Raw genomic sequence first — 17,455 nt, forward strand, 5'->3', positions numbered from 1 at the left:
ATGAGCAAACTAGTCGTTTGAGGTGGCCTTTGTTCATAAGGGACCGATTCAATACCTACGTTTTTTTCTCCTAATTGTTTAGTTATTTTAAAATCGTTATTAGCTGGCAATTATCGGTTTTATTATCTTTATAATCAAAAATTCAAACGAGTTGGAAATTTCCACGGACTAGAAAACTAATCTTCAACCACCGATTGATATAAGCCAAAATACTAATTGACAATTGTAATTTTCACCAGACATTGTTTAAAATAAATGCTACTATATTGGTTGCTTGTTAAGCTATGTTAATAACGATGACATCTACCTAATAGTATAATTTATTTGTACTGACATTCTGTAAATGTTATCTTCTAATTTTACTTAGTCAAAGAAATTCACTATTAAGTATCTACCAATCATGCATATGCACATTATAGAAAGCTCTAACGTTCTTACAAAATTTTCAATGTCATATAGTGGAAGTTATATTAATATACATTAACAAAAAATTAATCCAGCTGAAAAAACACCATTTACAAAAGTTAATGCTACTGAAAAACACACCATTAACAAAACTTAATGCTACTAAAAACATAGGGACATTGATAGAAGATTTTGTTTGGCAAGAAAAAAAATAGAAGGTAATTAAAATGTTCCCAAGCAAAAACAAAATGTACAGTATAGAAAAAGATGATTAATAGTAAAGTCAAATTATGTCCTAAAATGGCTGACATTTAACCCTTCGCCATCAATAGGAAGACAGCTGTTTTTGAAGATGAAACCGAGTTATGATACCAAATCCAATAGAACTAAACTACTATAGACCGAATTAACAACAGCGACTTTGATTAGTAACATATAAGACTGTGATTTAATATAGGACAAGACTTGGATTCACCCCCTATGGTGAATCTTCAAATTCACCACCTCTCTAATAACCAATTAAAGTGCCAACTAGATTAATGATTAAAAATATTAAATAATTTTTCAAAAATCAAAATAATTAAAAAAAACAAATAGTGTCAATTTTAATAATGCTAATATCACTATCTAATCCATAAACTCAAACTCTATACCCTGAATCCAAAATTTAAATCTTAAATTATAAATTATAAACCCAAACTCTATACCCTAAACCTAAATTCTATACCCTAAACCCAAACTATAAATCATAAACCCAAAAACCTGAACTCTAAACCCAAACCTATACCCTAAACCAAATTCTAGACTCTAAACCCAAAACGTAAATACAAAATCCAAACACTATATCCTAAATTTTGGATTAATATTGATGTTGTTCTTTTGAAATTTAAGGTTAAGAATTAAATTTTGGATTTAGAGTTCATGGTTTGGGTTACGGTCTAGGGTTTGGTTTAGGGTCTACGGTTTGGGTTTAGGGTTTATGGTTTGGTTTTAGAGTATATGATTTGGGTTTAGGGTCTATGGTTTGAGTTTAGGGTATAATTTTGGGTTTAAAATTTAGATTTCTTGGTTTATGATTTATGGTTTGGGTTTAGGGTTAAGATTTTGGTTTAGGGTATAGAGTTTGGGTTTAAGATATAGAGTTTGGGTTTATAATTTTAAATTTAGGGTTTAGAATTTGGATTTAGGGTATATAGTTTGAGTTTAGGGATTAAATAGTGACATTAACATTATTAAATGTGATATTATTTATTTTTTAATTATTTTATTATTAGTCTAGTTGGCACTTTGATTGTTACTAGAAGGTGGTGAATTTGAAGGTTCACCATAGGAAGTGAACCTAAGTCTTGTCCTTTAATATATGCTAGGTTGCGTATTGTGACTCGGTGTATAAAACCGCGTCGACTAGCTTCACACTTCTCGACTGTAATAAACAATACTCCAATATGATAGTAACAAATATCAACATACTTTGCCAGATCGATTCATTTTATTTGATTCGACCGCACTGATCTGAAACTACTGTGGTGTACTTCTTCTACTCCATTAATTCACATTATCCACATCAAGTTTTCGTTTGAATTACTTTACAATTTTCTATGTCGTATGTCTCCTCTTCATTTTTTTTTGTTTTTTTTAATCCCATGTTCTTATTTATTTTGAATATCTATGTATACAGTTTGTATAATTCATCCATTATGTGTACATAACGATTTATGAGTATAGGATGCATGTGAATCTCAATTATGAGAATTATAGCATGTGGGATTAACCTTAGTGGCATTGTAGTGTTTTTTTTCCTGGTCGTGCGGTTGGAGTTATAAAGTGAGACCTAAACACAGTGGCGGAGGCGGGAAATAAATTTAGGAGGTCATTATATTATAAGGCCAGTTAACAAAATTTTATAGGGTCAATTAACCAAATTTTGCAATATTTTCCAGCTTTTTACATAAATATACATGTAAGTTTTTTAAAATCAGAAATTCACCAGGGTCAATTGACCCCCTTATCAACACATTGGCTCCACCACTGCCTCAGCATATATCTTTTCTCAAAAAGCATGGTCATATATAATTAACAAAAAATATGAATCTTTTTACTAAAATTCAATATATGAATTTTTTAAACTGAATTTTTAAATTTAATTCAAAATAAAATATCATTTTTACATGTGAAATTTACTAAAAGTAACATAGAAAATTTGTTATATGACTAGAATAACATTATGAGTGTCAAAATGAGTTACCTCGTTCCACTTAACTCAGCTCATCTCAATTCATTTATTATATGAGTTTCAATATATAAACTCGAATTCAGATCATCTATGGAGATGAATTAAATGAACCAACTAGCGATCAAATATTAAAAAGTATTACAAAAATGAATAATTTGCATAATATACTTTAAAATTTAACTATTAAAAATCCAAAACATTAATATTAAATACTGAATAAAACCAATACATAATAGTAAATTATATCAAAGCTAAATCAATAATCCAAAAATCTATTCCATATAATTGTTTTAAGATGATTTATCATCAAAGTTTTCATCTATTTAAATCATAAAGATTTATTCTGCATGAGAGTCTTAGGGATATTTGTTTTATATTTTAATTCTAAAGATATATGATGTGAGGATTGATATCAATATTCATTTTTTATATATATATATATATATATATATATATTTAAATTTTAATTTTAGAAGATAAATATGATTGATATAGAAATCATATTTTCTTACATAAAAAACAGAAGTCATCTATATATATGTATATCATAAAAACGATTAATCTCATGAGTTAGTTCATGTTTATTAAAGATCGTTCATATAACTCGTATATCTAATTTAAACTCAATCACTGAACTCATTTATTAAATTAGACTAAGAAATATAGATTGTGCTCATGAAAAATCTGAGATGAGTTAGCTCATGAGTTATAACTCATTTTGACACCTGTAAATAACATACATCTTTCGTGAATTACTAATATTTTTTAATCTTAATTCGTCATAAATAAATCTTAAATTTGTCAATACAATATGTTTAGTTAGATAACAATTAATTAATTTGGATTATCTATAATTGAGATCGCTTAAATGTTCTTTTTAATTTCAATTGAGACGAGGAGAATCAATCATAAATTATTGTATTATTACCGTTATAAGAAAATAAAAATCTTTAAAATTTGAACCAAATTTTCGTGATACACAATTTTATAATCAAGCTCTTTGGTAACTTTAAATTAATTGTTTTTATACCAAGCTGTTTAAATAAATAAGAATTTTTTCACCAAGTTAATGTTTCCACCGAATTTTAAACTTGGTACAAAATTTTGAACAAGTTCTATATGGTAAGTTAATTTAAGATAATATACTTTGTCACAAGTCTATAATTTTGACCATTGAAAACAACTTGCAAATTTTTTGTTGTGGTTATTGAAAATTCACATATATATTTGTTCAATGTAACACACTAAATATGGTTTCTAGATGATTAATGCTAATTGTTTAAATTTTCCAAAACAATCTGAAAACCTACTTATGCCTACTATATATATACACGATTGAGTTTTTCTTTAGAAATACCATCAAAATTTTTCACAACTCTTAATTTATGATTATAGGAATATCAATAATATCATATTTTAATTGTTTCATTTGAGCATCTATAATTTTTTATGTGTAGCAAATATCTATAGTTAGTTAATTATCCTATATTGAGAAAAACATAAATATCAAATTATTTTGATTATAAAAAACATGTATTCAGAAATTATCAGATTTTACTATGAAAACATAAGTTTTTTTAATAAATAGTTTACCCTACACAAATACAAGTCTTATCCTAATATATATATATATATATATATAATATTTGACCGCAGTCGGTCTATATTAACGTTTTGAACAAATTACATTATTGATTTCTCCTTTTTGCAAAAATGTGATATTTCTAGGATTTTGACAACATCAATTATTAAAGTTGAAGGGTGGTTAAAACTTTCAAAGAATTAGCAATAAAGCACATGGAAATAAACACTTATTTTCCATAAAGATAAATTGTGATACACCAAGGATTCCCATAATCTAGTCTAGACCAAAATAAAATTCAAAACTTTTTACGATAAAGTGTTTAAATCAAATCTACGCACTTATAATTGCTCACATGTATAAGTCAATTAGTGTCCTGTCCACGTAAAATAGTACATATAATAAACTTTTCAGTAAAATCTATAATGAATATGATTACCAATAAATAATCTATAATGAATATCTCGTAAAAGAAAAGATTCGTTGGTAGCATATTAGTCGCCGTTGGTAAGCTTAGGGTCACATCAGAGAAAAAGTTATGTTGGAAATTTGATACCATTATAAAATTATTAGTATTAGTACTATTTAACATGTACGTTAGTTTTGTAATTTTATTCGCTAGTTAGTTACCCCATAGTAAGGGCCCAACTCTAAAATGTTCTAGGTATATATAGATAGTTGTATTAATGTAGAGTAATTTTAAAAATGAACGTTAAATTTATTCAAGACAAAAAAAAACACTTTCAGTTCAAAAAAAAAAATCACTTTTGAACAATAGATGTGTCTTTGTTTTAAAGAATTTAAAAATTTAAAAGCACTCTAGAAGAAAAAAATCATCTAGTGCCAAATCCTCCTGGTGATATAGAGTATTAACTATCCTGTGGACTGTAGTACTTAACAAGATTAACTTCTCTGTAACAATTAAGACCAATTAACACTTTAAATTGTTCTAGGATCCTCTAGTACCCATTAGTCAATGTCGTGCCGCGAAAGAACTCTATAGTGAAGTATTGTTTTAAAGTATTTTTGGGATTGTAGTGTTTATTTAATATTTTCTTGCAACAACCCTATTTTATTTATGTCATTTTTAATTATTTCAGTTTTATGCTTTTTAATATTAGAGCATCTCCAAAAGAACTCTCTATTTTAGAGTTTGCAAAACTCTAAATTTAAAGTTTCAATGTGTTCTTCTCCAAAAGACAAACTTCAAACCTAACTTCAAAATTATTTATATTTTATACTATGGTCCATATATTTGTTATAATTAATATAAATCCATAAAACTTATAAATAACTAGTACATATATAAAATATCACATTAATATTAATTAATAAAATCTTACAGTAAATATATAAATTATAAATATAAATACATAACTAAATATTAAACTTGCAAAAAATTCATATTTGAAGTTTAAAGATATTTTTAAATTTTATATTTGAAGTCTAAAGATTTTTTTAAACCTTAATACTTCTTATTTTAAGGTTTATATTTAGTTTTATGTGTAAACCTAAAATTTATGAAAACAAATATGAATATTATAAAAATATGATTTTTTAAAAGATTAAAATGATAAACAATAAATATCTAAGAATTATAAAATGTAATTTATAATTGTAAGGATCAAAATGCAAATAAAAATGTGAAACTTCAAATTTGAAGTTTTGAGTAGTGATACTCTATATTTGAAGTTTCACTACTAAAAACTTCAAATTTAAAGTTTTGAAGTTTCCTTTTGGAGAACAAAAAACTTCAAATATGAAGTTATAGAGTGTCTTTTGGAGATGTTCTTAGTAGCCCACACTCAAAATTAATTTCTGTTGTAGTTTAAACAATGGTCATTATTCAAACACTATTCGGTCATCATCTAATTCTTTAATTTTAGTACAGTTTTACTATAGCTAAACTTCTCTTTACTCATCAATAAATATCAATTAATTTGGCATTGCAAGAAAAGGAACTAACGATATTGAAAATGTGGTCTACAATTATTTTACTGCGCTACATTGAAGTCAATAAACACGGAGGCCTACTTGATTATTGGAACCGTATTCGGTCATCATCTTCTTGTAAATGAACTCTTCTTTACTTAAATGAAATCTTCTGTACAAAACAAAACTTCTTTACTTATCAATAAATTTCACATTACCAAAAGATAATGAATGCGATTGAGAAATATGGAGTAAATGGAAGGAAATTAAAAGATGAAAATGTGAGGGCAAGTACAAATAAATTGAGAGAAAGAATAAAGTCGAGTAAATATATTTCAATTTGTTTGAGTTGAAATAAACTTGTTTGTGTATTATACTTTTTCAACAGTAACTGGAGGGAATAAGATAAAAGCTTTTTTACCTGATCGATAAATTTTCAGAATTATAAGAGTAATTAGTTTTTTTTTTTGTAAACTGGCTTGAGTAATTAGTTTTTCTCCTTGAATATTTACTTTAAATGTGACATATAGTTAAATCCGTTAATAATATAAAAGGGATATGTTGTGTACACTAAAAGTATTTTTCGTAACAGAAACATGAATATAATATGATTGCTTCAAGGACGAACTACAATCAAAACTCTAAACGACAAAAGAATTGTTATAAAATAAAATAAAACTAAGTAAACACCACATGTATGGTAGTAATATTCTCGTGTCGTTAATCACGGTTTCAATTCTTTTAAGATAAAACTATCTTATTCATATGTCAAATAGTGTCTTAATATTATTTTTCAAAGCAATGATTAGCTTTAGTTCTTATTTCAACTGACTAACAAGTCTCTTGATTAAAAGATATTTTGCATCCAATTATCGTATATGTCTTTGTCAGAAACCTAATCGATGTAAATAATCATTTTGAACTTAAAATTAAACTTGAATGACAAAATGCCTGCTAAACAATCTTTAGCCGTTGAGTCAAAAAAAAAAACAATCTTTTACCATTAGACTAACAATGGTGTTGGAATTTACAAATCATGCGCTACTTACATACATTTTGTGCATATACTTACTATATATCTTTATTCTAACATAATTTGTAAATAAAATTTAAACGCATCTTCGGTTGTACGTACTTGAAACTTGTATGAATTCTCTACGTAGAGAATTTTTTAGGCCTTAACTATTCAAAATTTAAACAATTCTATACAAACCATGCACTACGTACACCTATTCTATATGAACTCTGGTTAAACAATTTTTTATATATATCTATCTTCTCCGCGTTCTTTTTCTGGTTTCATTATTCTAGAACTTATATTTTCTAATATACATCAATGAATTCAGCAAAAGATTGTATCAGAGCTTGTGTGTTTGATTCTGGTTCTAGGTTAAACAGTTTTGCTATTTTATGGTTGTTATTTCAACAATATATATGCATATGATATATTTTCCCCAAAAAAGTATATATATATTGACATTTATGTGTTGATTGTTTATAGATTTTACAATATATTTTGATTTTAGATTTTGGAAAGGAAAAAACACTATCTTGCTTGGCAATTTTGGTTCCAAATAATTAACAAATATCATGTGTATCATCTCCAAATAATTATTTTAAAAATAATTCAACCCAATTGCTATTTACTATAAATACAACATTATCATCTAGTAAAATTATTACACAACATCAGTAAACAAAAAAATCATATTTTATAAAGAAACACTATATATACAATTTTATATAAGTAATTAATAAAAAGTTGAAGTAAAAATGAGCTTATTGTACTTGTTCTTCTTGATCAAGCTAATTTTTAGAAATAAATATTTCATGCTTTTCAATATACAAATACTAGGGTCGGCCCGCCCTACGGGCGGGATGTAAACTATAAAATAATTTCAACGGCTAATATACAAATTAAAACATTAAGATCTCGATACTGAAATTTTAGGCATGTATATCCGGATCCGGACCAGTTATATATTTTTAAATATTTAAACATAATTATATCTATATATGTATACTATAAATATTTAGTTTAAAATGTCTATTTTTATTTTGTTTAACATTTAATATATACTTATTTTAATGTGATGTGTTCTAATTTTATTTATTTTGTATATGTTGTGAGACCATACTATATATAATTATTATTTATATTTTTTGTTGTGGGTTTTAGTTTGATGAAAACATAATTTTATTACAATTGACCAATTTTCCTATACAGTATAGTTTTATTTTAGAAATGAGAATATCCAAATATGTTTTTATTGTTTATTTATATTTGATCTAACTTGTATTGTCAATGTTTTTCCCTTTTATATCATCTATATCATTCACAATGTGTAATTATAAAGATTTATACATCATATAAGTTTTTTTATTCTACTTCATCTATTCCTATTCTTAGAAGAAATAAGATTAATCTTCTATGTCATTTGATTGGATTTTGTAAGTTATTCTATAACAGTGATTTATATTTATATTAAAGTTTATTAATATTTTTAAAAGCATTAATACATATAGAACTTATAGAAATTTCATTTGTGAAAACATAGTTAAAATATAATATATATTTTTAAATTACTTTTGTTTGTATTTATAATCATACATTTGCAAGTTAAACTATAACCATAAAATAAATAATTATATTCCACGAACGGATTATGAGCCTCACAAAATTTAGAGTATTTTAAACTGGAAAAGAAAAAGAAAAATTGGAGTATCTTATATATTTGATAATATATCCAAGGTTTGAGAATACCCATAAGCGTATGGACATTGTATAGTCAGAAAACTTGAAGTTGTGGTTGCTCCGGGTAATGCCAATGGTCGCTGGCCTCACCTGCTCGCCGACGAATAGCTTGCTAACCCCACAAGACGCTGCCTTTTTCAGAGAGATGAAGAGATCGCGATCTCTGGAAGATTATAGATTTTGCCGGAAACGACGCATCGAAGGTTTATATATATAAGGATCTAGCAGACGAAGAGCGCAATAGGTTGATTCGTAGTGGGATGGAGAATAAAGACGATTTAAGATTAAACCACAAACACCGTTACAGAATCTAGAAAGTCTCAGCGCCAAATAAAACAGACGAAGAACACGAAGGAGAACATCTATTTAGGGATTCTATAGAACAGTGTCGATGGGCCTAGTGCCGAAGAGCATTTCATTTGCGCTGGACGAAGCCCACTGCGAAGCCCATTTCGAGAGAACAAAGTTTAAGTGATACGGTGCGTATCTGATGTGTCAACTCGTGAAACTTCTAATTTCTGACGTGGACGCTGATGTGTCAGCCGGAGAGATTCAACTCTCTTTTATATATATCTTCTCTATTAAAAGAGAAGTACAGATTTTATCTACCATTTAAAAGTTACATTGGACCATTTCCTAGAAATCACAACTGATATTTATCTATTTGCATAATAATATCATAACAATAATTGTTATTATAATTTATTATTTTCTTTCCCTAACAATTAATTAAAAGTATTAAAATTTTAATTTTGTTTCTCCTTTAAATGGGCCAATTGTTAACAAATTATTATATCTTTCTTATAAGATATACTATATTATGCTATATACATATATATAATTCTCCATTAGTGGTAATTTCATTAATAATGTTTGTATTTTAGATATATTTTTATTGTGGTCATTTAGATAATCATACAAGTTAATAAATTGTATTAATAAATTTAATAGAATAGATGATCCGTTTAAAAAAGGATGTCGCTATCTATTATATATCAAACAAGGATACAAAATGAACACACTCTAACATATAGAAACACGTACAAAATAGTTTTACGACATATCCAAAACAGAAAAATTTATAAATGGTATATTGTTGAAAAAAATAACACCCGCCCAGTCGGGCGGGTTAGAATCTAGTAGATAATTAGATGAAAAGAACTCAAAATTTAAATTTGTTCGGGAGACCCCACTGTGGCGTAATTCAGACAGCAGCCTCTAACAACTAACTTAGCCCTTTCCTCATGTGCCTTGTCCTTTTCTCTATTTGTTTTGTTCTATGTTTTCTTGCGAAACATATATAATAAAATCTTCACTACTGTTTTTGCTTGTTTTTATTTTAATTAAAATATTGAATGAATGATATAGAATGGAAAAATTGTCTTTTAAATCACGAACTTTCAAATTTGATTTAAAAAAAGCCTGAACTTTCCACGTTAACTCGGATAACAGAATGATTAAACAGAGTTAAATGCCATCTCTAATCTCCGTTAAGTTCAAAACGACGTCGTTTAGAAATCTTTTAAAAAATCACATCTGGGTGGATCGAACCTGTGACCAAAGACACACAGATATAACACGCAAGCCACTAGACTACTTGCACTTTTTAAACTTTATTGACTACTAATACCTATTATTGTGAAACCTCCAAATCATCTTCTTCCACTATAAATCCCTAAATGATTTTATAAATATTAAAACTTGTAAATAGCTTATTAGTTATTTGAAATTTTGTGAGTATAATAACTAAATAATTTTTAATTATAATTTTTAACTAATAATAATACAAAATGATTTTTAATTATGATTTTAAAAAATATAATCTTTTAGTATTATTAAAATTATAATAAACAATTATAGTTAATAATAACTTGTCTTATTTATAATAATAATTAATTATATTTTAATTAATAGTATACTAAATGATTGTTAATTATAATTTTAATTACTAGATGATTTTTAATTACTAATAAAACAAAATGATTTTTAATTGTGATTTTTAATTAAAAATTTTAGTATTATGAAAAATTATAATTAAAATCATAATTCAAAAATCATTTAGTATTGCTATTAAATTAAAAATCATTTAGTATCATATAGTTAATTATAAGTAGTATTTTTAATAATACTTGTAAATTATACTTAATATTATAGTTAAGTTAATAATTATTATAGGTTTTAATATTTTTAGTAATGTTCACAAATTTTGAATAGTTAATAATTTATTTACAAATTTTAATATTTATAAAATTATTTAGGGATTTAGGGTTGAATAAGATGATTTGGAGGTTTCACAATAATAACTATTACTAGTCAATCATGTTAAAAACAATTTAAGTGGTCTAGTGGTTTGAGCCTTACATGTGTGTGTCTATTGTCATGGGTTCGATTCCACCCAAATACATATTTTTAAAATATTTTTAAACGACGTCGTTTTGAACTTAACGGAGATTAGAGACGGCATTTAACTCTGTTTAATTATTCTGTTATTCGAGTTAACGTCGTGCTTAATTTGGTTTAGTCAAACTAAATTGATGTTTAAAATGGCTAGTCAAATTAAATTGGTGCTTTAAATGATCCAAAGGAAAGTTCAGACTTTTTTTCAACCAAATTTGAAAGTTAGTGATTTAAAAGACAATTTTCCCAATGTTCCCGATATAGAATGTTTGCCATTACTTTTTTTTTTGAACATTTGTTTGCCATTACTTTATCATAAACTAAGCTGCTATCTTGGAATTTGCTCCTACACCCCTACTAAGATGCTCTTATAGGTAGGTATCAATGATTGTATTTGCATAAGAAGTGTAGATTCATTAAGATCAGTTAACTGACAAGTTTCAGAGATTAACCAGTTGATGTGGTTAGATTGTCATAAATTTGTACGAAGAAAATCCTTCATAAAAAAAGTCCTTCATGAATATTATCCGCAAAAAGGGACAATAGGAAAATCCAAAAAAGAAAGAAAAAAAAACGAATCAACCTCGGTATACGTTACTTTACGATGTATATAAATACTAGATCAAGGGTGTGATTGGTTGGGTTGTAGGAGGTGGTTTTAGTTATAGTTTTTACCTACAACTTTTAAAATCACCAATCACGCTTTATATTGGTTTTTAAAGCTACAACAAAAAATATAGAGAAAATGACTGTAATAATCTTATTTTTTAAAGCTCCATTTTTTTGCTGTAGGAAATATATTGCTGCAGCAATAAATTTTAAATTTACATCACTTAAAGCTAAATCAAAAAATTCTACAGCTTAAATCCTACAGTAAATTTTCTACAGTTACAATCAAACCAATCACCCCCCAAGACATGTTTACAAAATTTCAGTTTTGACATATTATTATTTCTGAGAGACTCAAATATCTGAAATTATAAAATATTATAAATACTATATATTATTATTTCTGGAGGACTCAAATATCTGAAATTCTAAAATATTATAAATACTATATAGTATAGATTTTGTGGTTTCTGTGACTACAGTTACTATAAAGTTAGTGACTAACATCGATATTTATAATTTTCTATGCTTTGGGAATGCAATCTGGATCCACAGTCGAATCGAAAATTTGGTGACCTTTTTAAATAATCTGATTCGGATTTAACAACCACTAACTAAAAATCCGGTAAAAACCCTTCTCACCGACATCAACTAGTGATCCAATATCGGTTAACAAGGTACAAATTCAGAAAATTGATAGTATTTCTAAATGATTTCATTAGACGTTTCATACATTTTTAATACAGAAATTGGTGGGATTATCCCTAAACCAAGCCATAATTAGCGATTTACCCTCAGTTTTCAAGATCCAAAAACCGGACCATTTTACCCTTATATCATTCTCTCTCTCTTCTCTTCTCTATCTTCTAATCTCTTTATCTCTCATACATATCATATTTATGCTTTCATTTTTTCACCATAAATCTCTATTTTTTACTCTGATTCTTTTGACACCTATATTGCTAATGTTATTATCTCATACTAATTCTATTATTTCCAATTTCATATCTTGAAATATACATTCTTTTATTTAGATTTTATGTAAGTTAGCAGTTATTTCATTATCTACCCATTATTATTATATTTTAATGACTTTGTAACGGATACATAGAGTGTTAGCTGTTACAAATAAGTTTACGGCTATTTGATAGATAATTGATTAACGGTTAATATATGTATTTTTATGATACTAGCATTGTTAACATGCTAACCTGTTTGTTAGCGATTTGTTTAATACGTTAATAAATAGATGTAACCCGATAACAAAATTTGTAGCATGTTAAATTTTGTTAATTTGCTAATAATTTTTTATATCATGTTAAAAATATGTTACTCGTAACAAATTTTGTATAACGAAGTAAGGGTAATTTTGTCCATTCAAGTCACAAAAGTCATCATATTTTGCCTTTATGTCACATCATGGGTATTTCTCTAATTTGGACATCCGTTAGGGGTATATCACACATTCACTCTTTTTAATACAACTAAAAGATTTGTGATTTTTAGATTCTGATGAAATTTGTACTATATATGTCAGTCAAAGAAAATGATAACAGAGAAACCAAAATGTACTGATATGACATTAATAGAATATTATTTTATTTTTATTTTTGTAATTGATAATCTATTATAAGTTTTATATTTTATCATTTTTAGATTTAAATTTTCATTTTATAAAGTTTTTCCTTTAATTATGTATCATCTTAGTTTTAGTCAAAGTTCTTATTTTTGGTATTAAAATTAATCAAATAATTTATTTTCATGGCAGATGAACACTGAAATTAATTTAAATTTAAAATATTTAATTCTATTTTGTAAATAAACTTAACACATCATCATCTATTCTATTAATTCTCCAGCATGACCAATTGATATTAGTTGTATCCACTTCTTAAATTTTATTTTTAATAACTAACTACCATTAATCACATATAAATATACTCCAATACTTACACGTAATTTTTCAGTTTATTAAAACTTCTCTTTCCTATATTCTAGGAAAAATATTTTTTGTTCAATTTATAACCCACGTTTTTGAATAACAACCGCCAGTATTTGGCATGTAATTATCTATAACTATTCTTTGATTCCCATGCCTCATACCATTATGTATATATATATATATATATATATATATATATATGTCAATAACAATTATTAGCATTTATATTACTATGTTTACATATAAATAAATAAATATGCCAACTTTTGTTTTAAATTATGGATAAAAATATTTGGGTAATTTGATTAATAAATAGTATTTAGTATATATAGTTATTTAGAAACTAAATATAATTAATATTTGTGGGTATATAATTTTATTTTAAAAAATTGGATGTATTTGGTTTACGGTTTAGTTCCGGTTCAAAAGGCGGATATATTTGAAAAAATCGATTTGCGGATACGGAGTATGAATATTTTATTTGGAAGGGTGCGGGTTGGTAGATTTTGGATTGCAGGTATCCGCCAACCCGAAAAGCATTTAAAAATGAAAAGAAAAGTAATTTTTTTGAAAAATATGGTAATTTAAAAAAAAAAATATTAAAATATATAATTTTTATTATAAATATATATTTTATATTAATTAAATTAAATAATTATTTTTATAAAAATTTATACCCGCTGATAACTGCCAAATTAAATGGGCGGGTGCCAGTACAAATTATTTGTTTGCGGGTTGTGCATGTCATATTTTTGACCAAAACAAAACTGAAATCCGCGGGTTCGCGGGTTCGACCGGCAACCCATCCCTAAAAGAGCGTATACCCCATCTGCCAAATTAAATGGGAGGGTTCCAGTAAAAATTATTTGTTTGCGGGTTGTACGGGTCATATTTTTTGACCAAAACAAACTAAAACCCGCGGGTTAGCGGGTCGACCGTCAACCCAGCCCTAACAGAGCATATACCGGATCAATTTTTAAATTTCTATTATTTAATAAATATATTTTTGATTAATATTTATACAAAAATATGATTACAAAATATAAAAATAATATTTAATCACAAAACACACAAATATGAAAATTAAATTAAAAAAAAATATACCACCGCCTTTAAAGGGCGGGTCAAAATCTAGTATATTTTAAAAATGGATGATTTTATGTTCATTTATAACTATAGATTATAATTTATTAATTTATTGACCTACAATTCAACCAAGGGCGAACAAGTGATTCAAAGAATAATCTCACAGTGTTTGGGTCAGATTTAAAAAATTGATTCCAAATATATAAATTAGGCACATCATGTAAGTCTTTAGATAAGGAATTCGACGTTCGAACATACTATGACAAATAGTTTCTGAAAAATAGAGATGAAAATAAATAAAATTTGAATTTAGAAATTTCAAAATGGAAAATGAATCATTTTATGTGTTTTGTCAAAAAAGGAAAATTTAAAAAGTTAACTAAAATCTTATTATGTAAAAGGAATACATCATTTATATCAATCATATATAATATTTTTTACTTCACTAAGGGTATATATATAATCAATCATCTTGAGAGTTAATATGAGCGTGCTACATAGGAAGTGAATTGTCAAATAATATTATAGAAATATCCAAGGATGGTCCAACTCCCGTAAATATCTTTAACGGTTTTATCGAATTAAAAAGATGTCTGCGTAAATAACTAATACTAAATTTCTAGGTAAGCGTCCGGACTAATATAGATCCAACAAATTTTGATTTTAGTGTAAATTTTTGGATTTAAACCTAAATTATTTGGTTAGATATACATGTTAAATTAATCACTTTTGTTGGACATTTTATTGGTTTTACTCTAACTAAATCCTCCTTATATTAAAAGGGAAGTACAAACACCACGTGGCGTTCACACAGTTCTTCTCACGAAAAATTCTCGCGTTTCTATTGGTCGAATTTTTCTAATTATTCTTTTTGATTTATTTTTTCATCGACCTTTTAATTGGAAAGTGATATTAATTGTCAAAAGCACTAATTATTTCTTGCGCAAGAATCGTAATCAATGTCGACCATTAATCATAGCTTGCAGAAGAATTTTAATAAATGTCGACTAATCATTAAATGTCTTAATGGGAAATACGTTTTATATTTATTAGGAAACTAATTTTATCAACATACATTATTTATATTTTTATTAGGAAACTAATTATTATCAATATACCTTATTTATATTTACTACTTGCGCAAGTTTCGCATCGTATAAAATGCATATTCGTGATTAATTTTACAAATTTATTATGTTTATCTGTTAAAATATTATGATATTTTAGCTTATCATGCAAGCTAAATCATTGAGAACGTCCATCAATTTACTATATATAAGACATTCACAGTAGAAGAAACGAAGCAACTGGCTTTTTATTCTGAACTTTTTTATGTTGATATGTTTTTGTTATTTTACATCATTAAACTTTTATATATACATATTTCATCATAGCTGACTTTTCTTTTGGTTTATATGCAGATGTCCTATTATAACGATTTCACCACGATGCAGGTTAATTTTTTTATCTCTCTATATGATTTGATTAATCGTAGATTTATTTGAAGCAAGATCATGACCGTAATGAAGACATGATCAGAAGTGCTCTTCGTGATATCTCATCGTTGGATCGAATCAGGTTCTCTTTCCATTTTATGATTTTTCCTCTCTTTTGCGTTAACATTCAAACTAATCTGTTCTTTTTTTCTCATTTAATTAAATGAACAGTAGAGTGGATTACAGCCACAAGTTCAAGAGCTTAATGGCTGAGATGAAGAGGTCTGAATCATTGTGGGGGAAGTATCAGATAATCCGCAATGAGTAAAAAGAGTGTATGTTCTGTTATTTACATGATGAACCATAAAAGCTATCGATAATGTTATAGCCTTGTTTTTTCAATTTTAAAATCAGCAACAAGTCTGTTCTTTTTTCTTTTTGCCTTTTAAATTTTTTTTTTGTGGCGAGGGATTTTATAGCCTTGTTTTATTTGGCTTTTCAATGGTTGCTGTTATGCTTTCATACTTATGATCGAATTTTAAAAACGAGTAGAAACGTTAACTTGGTGGTCTCTCGGAAAGTGAAAGCCTGAGAAGCTTGGACTGTATGAACTATGAAATGCTAATTTCATTAATCATAACTTGCGCAAGAATATTAATAAATGTCGATCATTTACATTAATTGCTAATCTCATTAATCATAACTTGCGCAAGAATTTTAATAAATGTCGACCATTTATATTAATTTCTAATCTCATAAATCAAAACTTGCGCAAAAATATTATTAAATGTCGACCATTTATTAATGTCTTAATGGCATAATACGATTTATATCTAATTAGGAACTTATTATTATGAACATACATTACTTATACCTTACAAATTTAATATATTTCCTTTAACCAATTGCTCTCATTAATCATAATTTGCTAATCGGAATATTACATTAATTGCTCTCATTAATCATAACTTGCGCAAAAAATTACAATAAATACTTGTTTTAATAAGTTTCCTTTTTACAAATTCAGAACTAAAATATTTTCATCTGTATTTTTTCCTATTGGTTTTTTAATTTACAA

The sequence above is a fragment of the Raphanus sativus genome, chromosome 3 (genome assembly GCF_000801105.2).
Source record: "Raphanus sativus cultivar WK10039 chromosome 3, ASM80110v3, whole genome shotgun sequence".
NCBI classification, from domain to species: domain Eukaryota; kingdom Viridiplantae; phylum Streptophyta; class Magnoliopsida; order Brassicales; family Brassicaceae; genus Raphanus; species Raphanus sativus.